Source organism: Ambystoma mexicanum, chromosome 10 (assembly GCF_040938575.1).
Source record: "Ambystoma mexicanum isolate Mex_15411 chromosome 10, UKY_AmexF1_1, whole genome shotgun sequence".
NCBI classification, from domain to species: Eukaryota; Metazoa; Chordata; class Amphibia; order Caudata; family Ambystomatidae; genus Ambystoma; species Ambystoma mexicanum.
Window position 1 is genome coordinate 1,375,897,211 of NC_090932.1, and position 15,641 is coordinate 1,375,912,851.

Genomic DNA, 15,641 nt, shown 5'->3' on the forward strand with positions numbered 1-15,641 from the left:
CCATATGCAGATACCCTGTGCACATCCTGTGCCATCATGTGTTTAAATGGTCCCACTTATGATGAGCTCAGCATCATGTATCTAGGAGACACAATTGCTAAATTAAATGAATAGCAACCAACATCATCCTCCAAGCCTCGTTATGATCTCGAGGCTCATGTTTCCTGCCAATGTGTCAAGCTGACAGAAAGAAAGAAACAGTTACAGAACCCATACACCCAAGATGGCGATCAGCTCTTGTTCAAAGCCTCATTTTGATCACAAGGCTTAAAACTCATGTAAACAAAACAAGGCATGACCTGTGCAGAGGATATTCTGCAGCGTCAAGCAAGGGCATTGCATCTGGCTCCTGCTGCTTGTTTCTCCTTCCGAGCGATGTGAATAAGGTGGGGCACCAATAGAATGTCACTCATGTCTGCCTCTGCAGATAGTGTGTGGACACTAGTGTGACTGGGGCCATAAACCAGCATTCTACCGCCGGATCGGTCACGATGACAGGGAGTTCACCTGAAAAGGCACATGAACAATCATCGCTCTCCCACATTTGAAATGGTCTAACAATTTTAAAAAACAGGAACCCGGGAAGGGCGTCTCGGGCACTATGAATTAATGTTGGGCAGGACATGGAAAAACAATAATATCAGCAAATTATTATATATTCATGACCTTTCGGTTCTGTTTCTCTACAGACCGGGCCCTACACTGAGACTCAACTGCAGGAAGAGCCTGCCTTGTGCCAATTCTCATCCAAGAGGGAAATAAAACGAAAGGGAAGAAATCTCATTGGTTAGTAGATATTGAAAAAGAATATTTTGTAAGTGACTGTATAAACACACACACTTTATTTGGCTAGCATCTTTTGTTGTTTTACAGAGGGAAATTAAGAGACTCTTAAGAAGAAATCGGGCAGAAGCAAATATTTCGATTGGCTCAAAGAAGTGCCTTTTGAACCATATGTTAGCTGCCTTTATCTAAAGGTAGCACACTGTTTTTTACTTTTTCACTTATAAATTGATGAGATGGCATTACGCCCATGAATATTGGAGAGAGACACACCATTGTGGTATGAAACTGACGCTTTCCTTTGTATTTTAGGAAGTGAGAGAAATGGGGCTTTCAACTGACTGATCCTGAAACAGAACCACATGTATGTCCTGAAGATGGCTCTAATAATAAACTACGTGAGAACATGGGTACAAGTGCATCTCGATTAAAGAACCGTAACACGTGTCGACCTGAGAAAAAACCTAATATCACATTTTTGGGATTTTTCCATAAACGAAAAACACAGCGAAGTAGCAAATCAACCTGCACTCGTAAAACTAAAAACTACTGCAGAGTTGCAAAAACGGCTGTAGATTAAGACTGCAGCACAGAACACTAATTAATTCATTAATAATTATTTGCCATACTGTGTGCTTACTAGAATTGTGTGTAATCGCTGCATACTAATCCCTAGTCACATTCTACTTGTTGAAACAATTTTTTTCAAATTTATTCGAATGTATGTGTTGTTTGGCTGATTGTAGCAGTTTTATAATTTTGTATGTGGTAAAAATGTGTCGAAATAAAACTAAACACTAATTTAAGATAATGTGATATGCACTCTCTCTCTCTAGCTGTTAGCAGAAAGAGTAAGGGAGGGATAACCAGTCTCTTATATATATATATAGATATTCAGTGAAAAAACTTTGTTAAAGGGACGTTATGGTTAAGTTTTGCTACTAAAAACCTATGAAATTCAGTGAAAAAACTTTGTTAAAGGGACGTTATGGTTCCAAGTAAAACCGAAAAACCCTTGAAATTCACCAGTTATGGTAAGCTAAGCAACCATAACTCGCGACACCACCGTGCACTGCTAAGACTAACACCCAGGACATCAAAGATGACATCACAAATGTCATTGATGACATCACTGATGACATCACATGTCTGGCTACCCCTTTTTTTCCTTTACTGACATATCTAGGCCACATGGTTTTCTTCAGTAACAGTCAGTAATTAAAATTGGAAAAGGTAGTATATTTGTAGACTTATCCTTCAAGTATGTTCTTACAATAATTCCCTTAGGGTCCAGTCATATCATATGAAACATATACATAGTGGAAGACAAAAGCTTGAAAGACAGCAATCCTTTCTGTGCATTAAAATAATCAGTAGAGTTGTCAGCACTTTCTGATAGTTCTGTTGTTTTTTATTACTGTACTTTCCCTGTATATGTTCCTATTTTTATATCTTGTATTCACACTACTTTCCTTAGAGTCCAGTCGAATCATGTGATACATATATATACATAGGGTAAGTAGCACGTTTGAAACAGAGCAATCATTTCTCTGCATAAAGGTAATCTGTTAGGTTATGAAAACTTTTTGCTACTACTGCTGTTTTTTTTCTTTCTTCAAGTTCCTTGTATATACTCATATTTGTATGTGGTGTTCTCTTTGTGTTTTGTCTATAATAATACAATTATGTAGTAAGTGGGTTTTATTATCTACTTATCACATGTTTCACAGTATGCAAAAGACTAATAAGAAAACAGTTATCATTTCACTATTCAACATGGCAAGTTTATGAATATTGCACCTCCATCATGTATGCTGCACACAATGCCTATGTTTCTACATGAGCACCTTAGTATACTGGATGGACGAATTAGCACTTAATATTTATTCCAATAATGCTTGACACTTTTTTTTATTAACATTACAATAAGAAACCCTTGTACAGACTTTTCATGAAAGATAAATGCACATGTGATGTCATCAGTGATGTCATCAATGACATTTGTGATGTCATCTTTGATGTCCTGGGTGTTAGTCTTAGCAGTGCACGATGGTGGTGCGAGTTATGGTTGCTTAGCTTACCATAACTGGCGAATTTCAAGGGTTTTTCGGTTTTACTTGGAACCATAACGTCCCTTTAACAAAGTTTTTTCACTGAATTTCATAGGTTTTTAGTAGCAAAACTTAACCATAATGTCCCTTAGACGTGAGTCTTGAGTGTGGTGGTTATTTTCCATTTATGGGAATGGTCCTAAGGCTTGTGCGAACCGTGTTATCTGCAATGAGTGCAAAATGATACTCAGTAGCAGGAAGCACGGTTCGTACAGCTTTGGGACCACGACCATGAAGCGACACCTGAGGTCATTTCACTCTGTGGCTATTCGCAAGGCTGTAGCTTGCAAAGAACGTAGTAGGTTGATTTCCTCTACTTCATCCTCTGTTTCTGATCCTGTCACCACAAGGACCACCTCTGTGGGACAGCGTCTTCCTCAAGCTGCCTCACAGGCCATACAGAATTCTGGTGACCCTTACCTTTCAAGGGTCACAGTTGTATGTATGTACTGTGACACAGTACTCTGGAGGCGGGAGCGACTTCAGAGTGCTTTTGAGACTATCGTCTCAGAGCACGAGAAGACCTGCTCACTACCCAAATAAAACCCACTCTACATCTTCCTCTCTCAGCTCGTCCTTTCTTATCCCTGTGGTTGGTGTCCCCCCCCTTTACCCTCCTTTCCCCTCCTCTCCTAGTGTGTTGTGTCTAAAAAAACAAAAAAATATATAAAATTACAAAAATCAAAAAACATAAGGCTCTTTTCAGAGCCGCCTTTCACAGTTAAAAAATAGAAGTGAAGATAAATAAAGGAAGGCCCTTTGTATTTCTTAAAAGTCCGCGAACATTAAAAAAATTGGGGTGCTACCCTATTGTTACCATTGCATTTTTCTCTGGGAGAAAGTGGTGGCTCTAAAAAGAGCCCTTGGGAGGTGTTTGTATGTCAAAAATTATAAATACTTAACACCTACTTCAAATTGGATGCTGTATTTCTAAAAAAGGTTGCAGTGCATTTTGTACATTTCTCAGAAAAATCTGATTGCCAGCATAAGTAAGATGGACTCCATCTCTGCGAAAAATATATGTGCTACGAAACATAATATTTTCATTGTGAAAAGAGGACTTGCCAAAATCTCTTAGAAATGCACAAACAGCCTTATTAACATTGCGCCTTGCTTTTTCCATTTGTGGACCAAATGAAGAAGAACGAAGCCACATTTGTCTCTGCGCAATCCGTGAAAATATTATTTGAGAATTAGGAAACATGTCCATGACTTTCCCAAGTCCGTCTTTCATAGCAAATTGCAAAGAAATTCCAGACACATGTCCTAAACTGTTCCCTCCACAATGAATTACAATTATGTTTGGATGTTGCTTTGTTTCCAAAGTAGCACAGAGAGGTAGCAAGTCCAACCACTTCATTCCACGTACTCCATGTCAGTGTACTTCCACATTTGGAAATCCAAGATCTACAGCTACTCCACTGCTTTGGGCATGCACCTTCAACCAATGTATCCACGAATCTCCCAAAATCCAAACAATCTGTTTTCTGAAACACACAGCCATAGCTATCTGTTGTTCTCTCAGCAAAAAGAGGATCTGAGAAACTCTCTCCTGGCACAACACACCCACTAAACTTTCCTGACCAATCCCTTTCACTGCTCATTCTCATTTGCATGACTTCTGAACCCAAAAATCCCCGGATGTAACTCCCGATGTCCGTGAACTACCGCCATGTCCGCGAACATATCGTAACATGAACAGCCCTTCTACCATTTCCACTTCACTCTCTGTGCCATTCCCTCATTGGATGTAGCTAAGAAATCACATGACCATGCACCAATCACATTCAAGACCTCTACATCTAACTGCATCATCATAGATCAGCACTGCAAATGTACTGTGAATCTCTCTGAGTACTAGTGTCATATCATTGGCAAGCACCATCTACAAGAAATACTGTACAAGTCTCCAAGATTTCTATTTGCAGCTCCATGCATATCCATATGCATGAACACAAACTACAGGTAAACATATTTTCTGTACAGTACATGAACACATTTTCAAACTGACTTTTAGCTTGTGTAATCTGTAAAATGAATCTACTGTCTTTTTTTCAATTTCCTAAAATCAACTATCACTTATAAACCTTTATACTATTTACTTTCTTAATACACACACTATCAAATCATGTTAAACTAACATTTTTTAAATGAAATGTATAGGCTACATATACTGAAACAAAATTGCATACATGCACACTCTATGTTCCAATCTCAAAAAATAATACTTATACAATTACATTTATTTATTTATTTGATTACTTTAATTTAAGCATATCATTAAGGCACTATTACCTAGAACAGCTTAGTTACAGAAATGGTGGTATTCAGTGGTACATTATGAATTTCTCAAGACATACTAAAGATATGTTGTTTGTTACAGTTACTTATTGCAATACAATTTGTTCATTAAGAACATATCATATGTATTGAACTGGTGCGATGTATCTCATGTGATTAAGATAGTTTTAATGTTTTAAGGAAAGCGCTCAGGATTTCAATTAAAAAAATCAATATCTAAATTAAAAACAATGCTATATACAAACAAAATTACTAATTTGTTTCTTTTACAATTGCAGTGAAGACCATTCTCCTGAAAAGAAGCAGCCGAATTTCAAGAACAAAGAAGAACTAAGAATTAGAATGCTCATTTTAGAAAAAAAGTAAGTAGAATATCACCATAATATTTGTATTATTACTCAAACATACTGTAAAGTTAATTCATGCTATTTCTGTGCCTAAAAATAGAGATTGTGCACCATTCTGTCAAAAAATCCCCATGTCTTAAACACCGATTTACAGCCAGAATGGCACAAAAATTCCTACTTTTGGACACACAAATTACCCAACTCAACCACTAGAATTTTCATATTATAGAACAAACAACTGTTTTTATTGTATACATTAGATTTACTATTTGTACTTCTCCACAGCACTAGCTTATTTTTTTCTGTCATCTGAACCTGAGTTTAGTAACATATTAATTGAAGAATACACATCCCTACTAGTTGTAGTTCCCAATGCACAATCAGACACCATTACATACATCATCTTACTCAAACACTCATGCACACAGCACACATACATTGCAGAACACCCCAACCCATACCTTCTTTATTTTATTCAACAGGACCCTAAAGAATGCCTACCAAAAGTCAAGTCCGTAAAAAGCAACACAGAAGTAGAGCAAATGAAAATAAAAGTGTCCAACATAAGCATCCATCTCTAGCAAAATTTGTAAAAAAAAGTTCAAACAAAACAGCCAATACAGTCAATTAGTGAAACACAAGAAGTTTCAAGTCCAAAAACGTTGCCTTCTGTATCAAAATGTAAAACAAACCAAAAAACAATTAACAAAAAATCAGCTATCACTACAGATAAAACTACTTCTTTAAATTTTAATATAGTGCAAAGTAAGCATACCAAGAAAAGTATTTTAGCCAAAATGTTCCGTCACAAAATCTTATAAAAACAGGAGAGAAATCAGGTTCAATGCTTAAAACCTATTGTAGGAAATTAATTTTAGAAGCGTTGATAGATAGTGCAATTCTTCTCAAACGAAAGTTATTTATTTTAGTGTTAAACAAAATGAAACCACTAACAAAACTAATAACTAAATTACAAAAAAGACTTCTCAATAAACAAAATGTCAACAGAAAGAACTTCTTAAGTATCTGCGGAGGTGAATGGAGTCACACTACGAGCACAGAACCATACTTTAATGAAGAAGTGTACAAACAAAAACAAACAAATACAAATTGCCATACATAGCAGTAGTCGAGGTTATGAAAAAGCTAATAATACCATAATGGAACAATAAGTACTCCTTACAAAGATATGCCCTGAAAACTTAGAATTACCCCTCCATTCAACTGAAACAGAACGTCTAGTGTACAAATGGCCATGCACGTCAATATGTAACATTCCTAAACAATTTTTCAAGTCTTTACGCCAATTCCTCAATCAATATGTAAAAAGCAAAGACAAAATCAAAATTAAACTACTGCAAAATATGGATACCTGTCCAGTGCGCAAATACACAGGACTACAAGGACATTCATTGGCCTGGATTACAGGACCTACTTGTAAATCCACCTTCCATGATATCAAAAGAATATCAACACATCATTCAACTATAAGAAATCTAGTCTATAAACTGTACTATGCTAAAAGTCCTGCTTTAGCACTAGCAAATTTAAATAACATTCTTCTACATGGTACAGCAAAAGACCTACTTCAAGAAATTGACTATATCCAGAAAAAATATTTTGGAAGTGAAAGCCATTTACAGAATGAAATAGCTTTAAACCAAATTAGCAACAATTCTACACATGGCAACCTTTTGCTAAACACATACAAAAAAGAAATACTAAAATTTAAAAGTACATCAGCTGAAGTACCAAACCATGTATGTGTATGTTGCCGCAGAACTTTTTATAAACGTAACACGAAAACTGTAGACCTATCATATAAAATAGAAGACAATGAAGATTCTAAATGGTTTGAATTATCTCTCTACCTTGTAGCAGAAAACAAATATGAAATAAGTGACCCCTTAATACTTTAGTTACGCACTACAAAACTTGACAACAACCAAACTCCTTCACGTGCTATCACAAATAATTTGGAATTATACCCACTACCAAAACCCCTACAACAACTTAATTTATATGAGAGCATCGTAATTCAAACAGTACACCCATTTCAAGCAATAATACACCTTCAACCAAAAACAGTAAAATTACCTCCCTCTGAATTGGTTAAAGGCATTCGTGGAAAAGTAGTTTATTTACCATTAGATCTAAAAGAAAATGTGCATACTCTAGGAGTGCAACATCCAATGCAGCAATCTTTAATTATCTTAGTAAATGGAGTACCTACAAAAGACAAAAAAATATGGCAACAGCTGGTAGATTTACATAAAGTTAGACAAGCCTTACAATATCTTAAAGAGAATAATGAATATTACAAAGAAATTAATATTGAAGAAAACTTGAAAGATACAACTGAAATAATTCAAGAAACACAAGAAGCTGGTCAATTTGAGCTACTAGATCCTGCTACAATATCAAATACTTTAGACCATTATACAATTCATCCTTTGCACTCTAATGACACGATAGAAGATGCACTGGAAACATACCAAATGCGTCAAACAAAAGGATCACCAATCAGCATATGGGAAAAAAGTATAGAAGCACGTGCTTTTCCTCTACTCTTTCCTACTGGCAAAGCAGGAAGGTATGATGATAGACCTATTCAAATATCAGCTTCAGAATACCGCTCATTACGGATGTATTCTGAAGATCCCAGATTTAGACAAAATGTGGAATACATATTCCACCTACTCTTTGAAAGTGAACTAGCAACTTTATGTTACGGAGTTGCACACATATTAAAATCAGGATCCCACTTTCAAAATATGACAGCTACACAATTATTACAAAAAGTGCAATAAAAGGATGAGGTTTTACAATCAAATATTACAAATCTATTAGCAAATATGCGTGGTACTAAAGAGTACTGGTTTCGACGTCACGGAGATGTACGTTGTATGATCAGAAACCTTGGCCCACCCACTTGGTTTGTTACATTAAGTTGTGCAGAATATGCATGGGAAGATTTACATGATTTCCTACGCATATCAAATAAAAACAAAACAAACATAGATATACTAACACCAGGAGAACTTTGTTCTTTGGATCCTGTTAACGTTTCAAGATATTTTCACCATCGCTTCATTGCTATGCTACATTTTATTTGTAATAAAACTGTTCCTCCCCTTGGAGAAGTGCAACACTTCTTTTGGAGAAAAGAATACCAAGCCAGAGGAGCACCACATATCCACATGCTTTTATGGATTAAAGATGCTCCTAAATTTGGTCAAGACAGTGATGTCACTGTTTTACAGTTTATTGAAAAATATGTCACTTGTGAAATTCCATCAGAATCCACAAATAGTGATCTTCTTGCACAAATTTTACAATTTCAAAGACATAAATGTGGCACATATTGTCATCGCAAATACAAAAACAAAGGGAAATACTACACCAAATGCCGATTTGGTTTCCCTAGACCAGTTACAAATACAGGTCAAGTGAACAACCTCATGTCTTCAGTTAGAAATAGTGTTAAAGGTAAGTCACCTAAAAATACATATTACATAAAAAGAAAAGAAGAAGAAAAATATATCAATGATTATAATGCAATCATTGCCCACTTATGGAATGCAAACATAGATGTGCAGTACATTGCAGACAATTCTACTGCAGTTGCACGATATGTCACAGCATACTTAACCAAAGCAGAAAAGACAGAACTCCAAGACCTCTGGAATGACCTGTCATCAGATAAAAGTGTCTCAGAAATTATACAGCTTGGGCATAAAAATGCTCTCCCATAGAGAATGTGGATCATATGAAGCAGCTGATCGTTTAACTGGTACTGCATTGTATGGTAAATCTGAAAATATAGTATGGCTAAGTCTTGGTCCAGCTAAATCTAGAAAAAGAGTTCTAAAAACATACGAAGATATAGAAGCAATAGCCAAACATGATCCCAACAGCCAAGACATTTTAAAAAACAATGTATTGGACACATACTACTCAAACAGAAGTAATACTTTGGAAACCATGTGTCTATACCACATAGCCCAAAACTACACATACAAAAATAATATAAAACCTGATGAAAAAAAAGGTAAATACAGAGTGACAAACTGTGAAGGCAGCTTAGTTAAACTCACTAAACCAAATTTAATTAATCATATCAAATTGTCATTGAAGACTCCTCAACATAAAGAAATATATTACATGTCCCTGCTACAACTCTTTAAACCATGGAGAAAAGAAGAAGAAATACTAGAAAACTATGACTCATATGAAGATGCTTTCAAAGCAAATGAAAGCACTATAATTGATGTAAACTTTACACAATACAAAACAATGTTGCACAATGAACAGCAACACGAAGAAGAACTCCAGGCCCAACTAGATAAAGACACTCCTGACAGTAGTCAACCTTCTGTAACAGGAAGCCAAGAACCACTGGGAGAACCACTAATAATAAATGAGGCAGAATTAGCTATGATAGAAGTAGAAAACACCATGTGTCAGTATGAAGATAAAGAAGACTTAACTATACTACAATCAAAACTAAACAACGAACAACGTAGCATTTTTGAAGAAGTAACAAAACAAATTGCACATGGTGTACAACATGAAAATAAAGAATGTTCCTGCCATAATTATAAACCTATACTACTGTACGTCAGTGGTGAAGCTGGTTCTGGCAAAACATTCCTAATCAAAATCATCAGTAAATTCCTTCAACAATTGACAAACAACAAACTATCAGCTGTTGTCACTGCCCCCACAGGTTTAGCTGCCTACAACATAGGTGGTGTCACTTTACACCGATTACTACTATTGCCAGTAGAACACCAGAACAAATTAGACTATTACAAACTTTCTGCAGAAGCTGCAATGGAACTACGCAGAGTATTGAAACAAATGAAAATGCTACTAATAGATGAAGTGAGCATGGTCTCCAACCTAATGTTGGCTTTGATTCACCTCAGATTACAAGAAGTACTGAAAACAAACTATGAAGAGCTCTTTGCAGGAAAACACATTATTGTTTTTCGGAGATCTTCTTCAATTGACACCAGTAAAAGGTGAGCCTATTTTTAAAACATTAGGACACAAACTCTGCCATAAAACTGTTGGCAGCATTGGAAATGTCAACCTTTGGCAACATTTCCAATACAGAGAATTAACAGAAAACATGCGGCAATCTGCAGATCTCACTTATGCCAACATCTTAAAAAGTATCAGAGTTGGTATACTCTCTAAAGAAGCAGAAACAATATTGAAAACCCGGCAAATTAATGCACTTCAGGGCGATAATGCATGTGCTACAGATGTTATGGAACAATTAGCCCACATAAATGTCAATTGTATGGCCTTAATGCCAACTCTTGCAAGCTGTTTCAAATTCAATGAAATAATGTTAAGTAAAGAAATGCAACCAATAATGGAAATTAGCGCCACAGATAAACTAGATGTACATGGCATGACACTACCTATGTGTGACCAAGCCACAGCAAGACTAAATAGTTTAGAAAAATCAATCTCAAACACAGCAGGCTTAGAAAAGATATTAAAATTATCCTTAAATTGCAGAGTAATGCTTAAACGTAACCTTGAAGTGGACCAAGGACTAGTTAATGGAGCACTGGGTACAGTTGTTGGCTTTCAAACATACCCACGTGACAACAAAATTCAGTTTGTCAATATACTCTTTGACAAACTTTCAGAAGTTAAAAGAATAGGACGCTCGATTCCTTCTCTTCAAAGACATATATGTATGCAGAGAACAATTTTCTCTAACTCTTGCATACGCAGTCACGATTCATAAATCACAAGGTCTTACCCTAGACAAAGCAATGATAGATATTGGTAACACAGTCTTTAAAGAAGGCATGAGCTACGTAGCACTATCACGCTTACGTACACTTGACGGTCTACTTCTAATCAACTTTGATGCAAGTAAAATAAACGCTGATATTCCTTGCATTTTAGAATACAATAGACTTCGCTCACTATACACTCCCCATCTAAACACATATTCTGTTCCACAAAAAGTAAAACATTATAAAAGAAAAATAAATCAAACAGAAAAGCAACAGGATGTCATTGCAAATCCTCCAAAGAGAGTAAAAGAAAGTAATACTTCATCAAGTACCACAATCAAAAAAGAATCAATTAGGGAAAGTAAACCAGGTACTTCTTCAAAGAAGGAAGACAAACTCCAAAAAAAGCAGTCAGATACAGAACTACCTGGTCCATTTAAACTCTCAAATATAGTTGGTCTAAGTTGCTACGCAAATGTAGCAATGAATATTCTATTTCAATTACCACCAATTGTTGAGAACATTTACTTACACAGCACAGACCCATTGTGTTTGCAAATGTTATTACTTCACAGAAATGCAGCAAACAATCCTGACAACACATATAGTGTTTATGGAATAAGACAACAATTGGACTACTGTGCTGGAATGGTGAAATTCACTATAAACTCACAGGAAGATCCACAAGAATTTCTAATGTACTTACTACAAGTACTGGAAAACAAAAACATACCTATAAATGAAATCTTCCAGATTTCATACATGTGGAAACATACATGCACTCTCTGCAACAATGTGACACAAGAAGAAATCCCCAATGAACGCTTCATATATATATCAATACCTAATTGTGAATCCATTCCATTTCAGCAACTTGTACAAAATGCAAACCATGCTAGATTATGTTCTACCTGCAATTCAGATAATCGCTCCACGTTAGTAATACAAACACATAGTAAATACGTAATACTAATGCTTCTACGTTACAATGCAGATGGTACCAAAAACAACTGCAAGCTGACTGGATTCACACATGGTCAATATCACTTGGTAAGAAAACCTTCACAACAATAGGTATAATCTACCACGCAGAAGCCACAACCAATTCAGGGCACTACACTGCATATATAAAAAAGAAATGTGGATGGTTTCAATGTAATGATAGTACCATTACTCTAAAGCAGAGATTACCAGCAAATCTTACAAACGCTTATTTAATGTTCTTAAAACCAAAATTTGATAACTAAACTGTACTTTAACCTCAAGTAAACTTGTAGTAAAAAATATAAACTGTTAGAATATTCCAAAAGCTATCTAACTGCCCAAAGATTCTACAACCATTAATCACATAAATGAATACCACTAAATTAGAGCAAAAATAGACAATTAGAATACGCCAATTGGTATCTAACTGTCCCAAAATTTAACAATATCCAAACAGATAAATCAATACCACTAAAATATATCAAAAAATAGACAGTTAGAATACACCTACTGGTATCTAACTGCTCCAAAATGTAACAATATCCAAACAAATAAATAATATGTTACTGCTCCAAACCAAAAAAAATGCAACAACCCAATGTATAAAGCATTAGCCAGAAACAACAAATGAACACTGAAAACAAACAGACAAATAAACTGTAGCATAACAGAAAAAGGTTTTTTTTTAATCCAACATGGATTTTTTTTTCTCCCACAGACCCAATGATTTTAGCAACGAACACAGAAACTGAGCAAATTGCACAGTACTCTGGTTTGTAATCTACTAAATATGAGGGTCAAAAAAAAAAAAAATGTTGATTATACAATGTAAAAAGTCATTACAAAACACTAATACCAACATGCTATTTTCTTTTATCACAGAAATTAACAAGAAATACATGTACTCCAGTTACTAAACCAAACAGTAAGTATATTATACACTCTATGCCCTGGCCACAACCATCACAGCATATCACACCCATAGTATCTTATAACTTTGTTCCTTATAAATTTGTTTTTGACCCAAAGTTATAAGCAACTATAAATGTGATATGCTGCGGTGGTTGTGGCCAGGGCATAGAGTGTTGTGTGCATGGCCAAAAGGCCATGCACCCAACACTCTATGCCTTGGCCACTTTCAACTTGCCATCGAACAATGCGGACAGCATCTTCAGTACACCCCCTGCGAACATTTCAGGACACCACGAGAGGTCTTAGAACACTTTCAACTCGACAACGAACAATACGGACAGCGTCCTCAGGACAACCCCTATGAACATTTCAGGACAACGCGTGTGTTCTTAGAACACACCCCCATTTTTTTATTTGCGAACATTTCAGGACACCGAAACAGTTCTTAGAACACTTTCAACTTGCCATCGAACAATACGGACACCGTCTTCAGGACAACCCCTACGAACATTTCAGGACAACGTGTGAGTTCTTAGAACACACCCCTCATTTTGTTTATTTACGAATATTTCAGGACACCGAGACAGTTCTTAGAACACTTTCAACTTGCCATTGAACAATACGGACAGCGTCCTCAGAACACCCCCATTTTGTTTATTTGCGAACATTTCAGGACACCGCGAGTGTTCTTAGAGCGTCTTCAGGACACCCCCTACGAACATACGAACATTTCAGGACATCGCGAGAGTTCTTAGAACACTTCAGGACAACGTGTGTGTTCTTAGAACACACCCCCATTTTGTTTATGTACGAACATTTCAGGACAACGCGAGAGTTCTTAGAACACTTTCAACTTGCCATCGAACAATATGGACAGCGTCTTCAGGACACCCCCTACGAACATTTCAGGGCAATGCGAGAGTTCTTAGAACACTTTCAACTTGACAATGAACAATACGGACAGCGTCATCAGAACACCCCCATTTTGTTTATTTGCAAACATTTCAGGACACCCCGAGTTTTCTTAGAACACATTCAACTTGCCACAGAACAATACGGACAGCGTCTCCAGAACACCCCCATTTTGTTTATTTGCAAACATTTCAGGACACCCCAAGTGTTCTTAGAGCGTCTTCAGGACAGCCCCTACGAACATTTCAGGACAACGCGAGAGTTCCTAGAACACTTTTAACTTAACAACGAACAATACGGACAGCGCCCTCACAACACCCCCATTTTGTTTATTTACGAACATTTCAGGACACCCCGAGTGTTCTTAGAACACTTTCAACTTGCCATCGAACAATACGGACAGCGTCTTCAGGACACCCCCTGCGAACATTTCAGGACAACGCAAGAGTTCTTAGAACACTTTCAACTTGACAACGAACAATACGGACAGCGTCATGAGAAGACCCCCATTTTGTTTATTTGCGAACATTTCAGGACTCCCCGAGTGTTCTTAGAACACATTCAACTTGCCACAGAACACATTTCAGGACACCCCGAGTGTTCTTAGAACACTTTCAACTTGCCATCGAACAATACGGACAGTGTCTTCAGGACACCCCCTGCGAACATTTCAGGACAACGCAAGAGTTCTTAGAACACTTTCAACTTGACAACGAACAATACGGACAGCATCATGAGAAGACCCCCATTTTGTTTATTTGCAAACATTTCAGGACTCCCCGAGTGTTCTTAGAACACATTCAACTTGCCACAGAACAATACGAACAGCGTCCCCAGAACACCCCCATTTTGTTTATTTGCGAACATTTCAGGACACCCTGAGTGTTCTTAGAACACATTCAACTTGCCACAGAACAATACGGACAGCGTCCCCAGAACACCCCCATTTTGTTTATTTGCGAACATTTCAGGACACCGCGAGTGTTCTTAGAACATTTCAGGACACCTGTTTCAGTTTTAGGTTGCTTGCGAACAAAACAGACACATATTGAGTCCTCAGAACACCCCCCATTCAGTTTATTTAGAACATTTCAGAACACCCGTGATGTCCGCAGACAAATTGAACACAAAAAGAACGTCTACCACATAAAAAAGCACAACATTTCACCTATCTCATACCCTTCCATCCTCCCCAAACACTCTTACACACCAACACACTCTACTAAATACACATTTTGAACAAACTTTCACCGCGCTGTCCGCGGACATCCGCGAATCCAAGATGGCGGGCGCTACCGAAAATCTGACGCACTTCACGCTTAACACCGTCCAATCAGCGAATACGTCGCATGTCCGCGGACATCACGCAAGCCGATTGGCCAATCAGGACACTGTCCACGGAGCGAACAGGGAAGTGTGTCCGCGGACCGAACACAGATATCACACATTTTTTTTTACCTACTTTTGGTCATTTTAAAAAAAACTACTGGACGGATTTTCACCAAATTTGGGGTCTGAGCTAGGGG

The 15,641-nt window shown here is 36.9% G+C and overlaps 1 protein-coding gene across 2 annotated transcripts in view; it reads right to left on the reverse strand.

Moving 5' to 3' along the window:
• The window catches only part of SGSM1 (small G protein signaling modulator 1), a 1,887,833-nt gene that overhangs the window by 1,685,456 nt on the left and 186,736 nt on the right, over positions 1-15,641 (reverse strand). The window lies entirely within an intron of this gene.